A 7500-nucleotide genomic window follows, 5' to 3' on the forward strand; every position below is an offset into this window, starting at 1 on the left:
CAAGGAGATTAGTAGAAGAGCCAGAAACGAGTATGCGCAGATAAGGAGGGAGGCCCAGCGACAGTATGAAAACGACATAGCATCGAAAGTCAAATCTGACCCGAAACTGCTGTATAGCCACATTAGGAGGAAGACAACAGTCAAGGACCAGGTGATAAGGCTGAGGAAAGAAGGTGGAGAACTCACAAGAAACGATCAAGAGGTATGTGAGGAGCTCAACACGAGATTTAAGGAAGTATTTACAGTAGAGACAGGAAGGACTCTGGGGGGACAGACCAGATGGGGACACCAACAAGGAATACACCAACAAGTGTTGGACGACATACATACAGATGAGGAGGAGGTGAAGAAACTGCTAAGGGACATCGATACCTCAAAGGCAATGGGACCGGACAACATCTCTCCATGGGTCCTTAGAGAGGGAGCAGATATGTTGTGCGTACCACTTACCACAATCTTCAACACATCCCTGGAAACTGGGCAACTACCTGAGGTATGGAAGACGGCAAATGTAGTTCCCATTTTCAAAAAAGGAGACAGAAAAGAGGCACTAAACTATAGACCTGTGTCATTGACGTGTATAGTATGCAAAATTATGGAGAAGATTATCAGGAGGAGAGTGGTGGAGCACCTGGAACGGAACAGGAGTATAAATGCCAACCAGCACGGATTCACGGAAGGCAAATCCTGTGTCACAAACCTTCTGGAGTTTTATGATAAAATAACAGAAGTAAGACAAGAGAGAGAGGGGTGGGTTGATTGCATCTTCTTGGACTGCAAGAAGGCCTTTGACACAGTTCCTCACAAGAGATTAGTGCAGAAGCTAGAGCATCAGGCGCATATAACAGGAAGGGCACTGCAATGGATCAGAGAATACCTGACAGGGAGGCAACAACGAGTCATGGTACGTAATGATGTATCACAGTGGGCACCTGTGACGAGCGGGGTCCCACAGGGGTCGGTCCTAGGACCAGTGCTATTTTTGGTATATGTGAACGACATGACGGAAGGGTTAGACTCAGAAGTGTCCCTGTTTGCAGATGATGTGAAGTTAATGAGGAGAATTAAATCTGATGAGGACCAGGCAGGACTTCAAAGAGACCTGGACAGACTGGACACCTGGTCCAGCAAATGGCTTCTCGAATTTAATCCTGCCAAATGCAAAGTCATGAAGATAGGGGAAGGGCACAGAAGACCACAGACAGAGTATAGGCTAGGTGGCCAAAGACTGCAAACCTCACTCAAGGAGAAAGATCTTGGGGTGAGTATAACACCGAGCATGTCTCCGGAAGCACACATCAATCAGATAACTGCTGCAGCATATGGGCGCCTGGCAAACCTGAGAACAGCATTCCGACACCTTAGTAAGGAATCATTCAAGACACTGTACACCGTGTATGTCAGGCCCATACTGGAGTATGCAGCACCTGTTTGGAACCCGCACTTGATAAAGCACGTCAAGAAACTAGAGAAAGTACAAAGGTTTGCAACAAGGTTAGTTCCAGAGCTAAGGGGAATGTCCTATGAAGAAAGATTAAGGGAAATCGGCCTGACGACACTGGAGGACAGGAGGGTCAGGGGAGACATGATAACGACATATAAAATACTGCGTGGAATAGACAAGGTGGACAAGGACAGGATGTTCCAGGGAGGGGACACAGAAACAAGAGGCCACAATTGGAAGTTGAAGACACAAATGAGTCAGAGAGATAGTAGGAAGTATTTCTTCAGTCATAGAGTTGTAAGGCAGTGGAATAGCCTAGAAAATGACGTAGTGGAGGCAGGAACCATACACAGTTTTAAGACGAGGTTTGATAAAGCTCATGGAGCGGGGAGAGAGAGGGTCTAGTAGCAACCGGTGAAGAGGCGGGGCCAGGAGCTAGGACTCGACCCCTGCAACCACAAATAGGTGAGTACAAATAGGTGAGTACACACACACACACACACACACACACACACACACACACACACACACACACACGCACACAGTGATGTATAACCCACCACATAACAGCAGGAGGCCAAGGCAAGAATATGATCGGAGGATTAGAGCGATGGCTGACACACTGGCTGCAGTGGCCAGCAGGGCTCATGGGAGCAGGGAAAAGCTACTGATCATGGGTGACTTCATCCACAAGGAAATCAATTGGGAGAACTTAGAGCCACATGGGGGCCAAGAAACGTGGATGGCTAAGATGATGGAGGTGGTACTGGAAAACGTCATGTACCAACACGTAAGGGACACTACCAGAGAGAGAGGAGAGGATGAACCAGCGAGACTGGACCTAGTACTCACCTTGAGTAGTGCAGGTATTGAGGACATCACATATGAAAGACCCCTTGGGGCCAGCGATCTTGTGGTTTTAAGATCCGAATACACAGTAGAGTTACAAGTGGAGGGGAAAGTAGGAAGAGCCGGACGAATAAAGCCAAACTGCAAGAAGGGGGACTACGTAGGGATAAAGAACTTCCTGAACGGCGTTCAGTGGGACAGAGAACTGGCAGGGAAGTCAGTAAACAAGATGATTGAATATGTGACATCAATATGCAAGGAAGCTGAAAAGATGTTTGTACGCAAGGGTATCAGGAAGAATGAAATAGCCATGGTTCACCCAAAGGTGCAGGGAGGCCAAAACCAAGTGTGCTAGGGAATGGAAGAAGTATAGAAGGCAAAGGACCCAGGAGAATAAGGAGAGCAGTCGTAGAGTCAGAAATGAATATGCACAACGGCAATGTGAAAATGGCATTGCAGCGAAAGCCAAATCTGACCTGACGCTGTTGAACAGCCACATCAGGAGGAAAACAACAGTCAAGGAACAGATAATCAGGCTAAGGAAGGAAGGAGGAGAGATCACAAGAAACGACAGAGAAGTATGTGAGGAACTCAACATGAGATTCAAAGAAGTGTTCACAGAGCAGACAGAAAGGACTCCAGAAAGACCGGTGGTGGGGTACACCTTGAAGTGTTGGACACAATATATACAACCGAGGAAGAAGTGAAGAGGCTGCTGAGCGAGCTAGACACCTCAAAGGCGATGGACCCGGATAACATCTTTCAATTGGTCCAGAGAGAGGGTGCAGAGGCGCTATGTATACCCCTAACAACAAAATTCAACACATCTATCGAAATAGGAAGATGTCCTGAGGGATTAAAGACAACAAATGTAGTTCTAATTTTTAAAAAAGGAGACAGACAAGAAGCACTAACCTATAGACCAGTGTCACTAACATGTATAGTATGCAAAGTTATGGAGACGATTATCAGGAGAAGAGTGGTGGAACACCTAGAAAGAAATGAGCTATCAACAACAGCCAACACGGTTTCAGGGACGGGAAATTCTGTGTCACAAACCCAGTGGAGTTCTATGAGCGGGTAACAGCAGTAACACAAGAGAGAGAAGGGTGGGTAGATTGCATTTTTTGGACTGTAAGAAGACGTTTGACACAGCTCTATACAACAGATTAGTGAAAAAACTGGAATACCAGGCAGGGATAACAGGGAAGGCACTTCAATGAATCAGGGAATACCTGTCCGGAAAACAGCAACGATTCATAGGACGAGGTGAGGTGTCCGAGTGGGCACCTGAGACGTGTGGGGTTCCACAAGGGGCAGTCCTAGGACCGGTACTGTTTCTGGTACTTGTGGACGACATGACAGAAGGAGCAGACTCCGAAGTGTCCTTGTTTGCAGGTGATGTGAAGTTGATGAGAAGAATTCAACCGGACGAGGACCAGGCAGAGCTACAAAGGGATCTGGACAGGCTGCAGGCCTGGTCCAGCAATTGGCTTCTGGAGTTCAACCCCACCAAGTGCAAATTCATAAAGATTGGAAAAGGACAACGAAGATCGCAGACGGAGTACAGTCTAGGGGGCCAGAGACTACAAACCGCACTCAAGGAAAAAGATCTTGGGGTGAGTTTAACACCAGGCACATCTCCTGAGGCGCACATCAACCAAATAACTGCTGCACCATATGGGCGCCTATAAAAACCAAACAACAGCATTCTGATATCTTAATAAGGAATCGTTCAGAACCCTATACACTGTGTACATTACGCCCATATTGGAGTATGCGGCACCAGTTTGGAACCCACACCTAGCCAAGCACGTAATGAAACTAGAGAAGGTGCGAAGGTTTGCAACAAGACTAGTCCCAGAGCTAAGGGGGGTATGTCCCACGAGGAGAGGTTAAGGGAAACCGAGCTGGCGACACTGGAGGACAGGAGAGATAGGAGAGATAAGATAACGACATGTAAAATACTGAGAGGAACTGACAAGGTGGATAGAGACAGAATGTTCCAGAGATGGGACACAGCAACCAGGGGACAGAGTTGGAAGTTAAAGACACAGATGAATCACAAGGATGTTAGGAAGTATTTCTTCAGTCACAGAGTAGTCATGACGTTGAATAGTTCGGGAAGCGATGTAGTGGAGGAGGGATCCACTAATAGCTTTAAGCAGAGGTATGATAAGGCTCACGGTTCAGGAAGAGTGACCTCGTAGCGGCCAGTGAAGAGCCGGGGCCAGGAGCTATGACTCGAGCCCTGCAACCACAACTAGGTGTGTACAACTAGGTGAGAACACAAACGCACACATATGCACAAACACACACACACACACACACACACACACACACACACACACACACACACACACACACACACACACACACACACACACACACACACACACACACACACACACACACACACATGTATAGTATGCAAAGTTATGGAGACGATTATCAGGAGAAGAGTGGTGGAACACCTAGAAAGAAATGAGCTATCAACAACAGCCAACACGGTTTCAGGGACGGGATCCAGAGGATCCAGAGGATCCAGTAGCGATCAGTGAAGAGGCGGGGCCAGGAGCTGAGTCTCGACCCCTGCAACCACAATTAGGTGAGTACAATTCGGTGAGTACACACACACACACACACACACACAAGAACATAAGAAAGAAGGAACACTGCAACGGGCCTACTGACCCATGCGGAGCAGGTCCATGCCTTCCCCACCAAATTAGCCAAATGAACCACCCCCTCGGATTAGCCCAATGACCCACCCAGTCTGGTCACCTCCACTCAAGGATGGAGCACGGCACCAGACCCAGCAGCACAAGCTAATCAGGTCCAACTCACACTCACCCACACCTACTCATGTATTTATCTAACCTATTTTTAAAACTACACAACGTTTTAGCCTGAATAACTGTACTCGGGAGTTTGTTCCACTCATCCAAGACTCTGTTACCAAACCAGTGTTTTCCTATATCCTTTCTGAATCTGATTTTTTCCAACTTGAAACCATTGCTGCGAGTCCTGTCGTGGCTAGAAATTTTCAGCACGCTATTTACATCCCCTTTATTTATTCCTGTTTACCATTTATACACCTCGATCATGTCCCCCCTAATTCTACGCCTTTCGAGAGAGTGCAGATTCAGGGCCCTTAGTCTGTCCTCATATGGAAGATTTCTGATACATGGGATCAACCTTGTCATCCTCCTCTGCACGTTTTCCAGAGCATTTATATCCATTCTGTAATACGGTGACCAGAACTGAGCAGCATAGTTTAAATGAGGCCTAACCAAGGATATATAGAGTTGAAGAACAACCTGAGGACTTCTATTATTTATACCTCTAGATATGAAGCCAAGAATTCTGTTAGCTTTATTGCAAACACTAATGCACTGTTGTCTTGGTTTTAGATTACTGCTAACCAAAACCCCTAAATCCTTTTCGCAATCAGTAGTATTAAGATCTACATTATTTAGTTTATATGTGGCATGGTTATTTAACTGTCCAACATTTAGAACTTTGCATTTGTCAATAATAAACTGCATCTGCCACTTCTCCGACCATTGCATCAGTCTATTCAAATCATCCTGGAGTGCTCTAGTGTCCTCATTAGAATGAATTGGACGGCCTATTTTGGTGTCATCAGCAAATTTGCTTACGTCGCTATTTATTCCCTAATTTATGTCGTTTATGTAAACTCTGAACAACAACGGGTCCAACACTGACCCCTGAGGAACACCGCTTGTGACGTGCCCCCATTCTGATTTCTCCCCATTTATGCAAACTCTCTGCTGCCTATTTGCCAGCCATGCCTCTACCCAGGAAAAAATTTCTCCTCCTATTCCGTGTGCCTTAAGTTTCCTCAATATCCTCTGGTGTGGAACTCTATCGAAAGCCTTACTGAAGTCCATATGCACAATATCATATTCATTACCATGATCTACCTCTTCAAACACCTTAGTGAAAAAAGTTAGTAAATTCATAAGACAGGAACACCCCTTTGTAAAACCGTGTTGAGATTCATTAATCAATCTGTGCCTATCAAGATGGCTACGAATTGCTTCGGCAATTATTGATTTCATAAATTTTCCCACTAAGGAGGTAAGGCTTATATGTCTATAGTTCGAAGCCAAGGACCTGTCACCTGCCTTGTAAATAGGTATTACATTTGCCATTTTCCACTTATCAGGCACTATGCCAGTTTGTAGTGATATGTTAAAAAGATTATCCAAAGGTATGCTAAGTTTCTCTTTACATTCCTTTAACAGCCTTGCAAACAGTTCATCAGGGCCTGGGGATTTGTTAGGTTTTAGTTTCTCTATTTGTCTGAGACCATGTCACTAGTTACCGCAATCATACATAATTTATTATCCTGTTCTACATAATCTATTATTTCAGGAATATTGCTAGTATTTTCCTGGAAGAAAACTGAAAGGAAGTAGGTATTGAGAATTTCGAACATATCCTTATCACTGTCAGTGATCTGACCAGAGTTACTCTTAAGTGGGCTAATCATGTCCCTAACCTTACTTCAGTATACCTGAAAGAACCCTTTTGGGTTAGTCTTTCAATCCCCTGTGACCTTAGCCTCATAATCCCTTTTTGCTTTTCTTATTCCATTTTTTATTTCTCTCTTTAATTGAATATATTGATTTCTTAACTGCCCATCCCCTCTTTTCATACGCCTATATATGCCTCTCTTTTGACCAATGAGATGTTTTAATCTATTGTTCATCCATTTGTGATCATTTTTGTTAGATCTAATTTCCCTACTCGGAACAAAAGTTGTCTGGGCAGCTAGAACTATGCTCTGAAAAACGTCATATTGGCAACCAAGATCACCTACCTGACCCATAGTCAGGACATCCCAATTTAGCCCACCCAGGTAATTTCTCAGTCCCATGAAGTCGGCCAAGCGAAAATCTGGGACAGAAATTTGATTGCAGTTATCTGAGTAATTCCATGATATATTGAAACTAAGTGATTTGTGATCACTTTCCCCAAGCTCATCATTAACCTCAAGATTGTAGATGAATGGCTCAAAGAACCGACATGTTGTTAAATTAGACACATGTGCAACTCTTGGGTATCTTTATTGAGGAAACGTTTCGCCACACAGTGGCTTCATCAGTCCATTCAAAGGATAAACTTGAAGAACAGGAAGAGAATAAGGTAATCAGTCCCTCAGCCTTGATTCGATGTGG

The sequence above is a fragment of the Cherax quadricarinatus genome, chromosome 6 (genome assembly GCF_038502225.1).
Source record: "Cherax quadricarinatus isolate ZL_2023a chromosome 6, ASM3850222v1, whole genome shotgun sequence".
NCBI classification, from domain to species: domain Eukaryota; kingdom Metazoa; phylum Arthropoda; class Malacostraca; order Decapoda; family Parastacidae; genus Cherax; species Cherax quadricarinatus.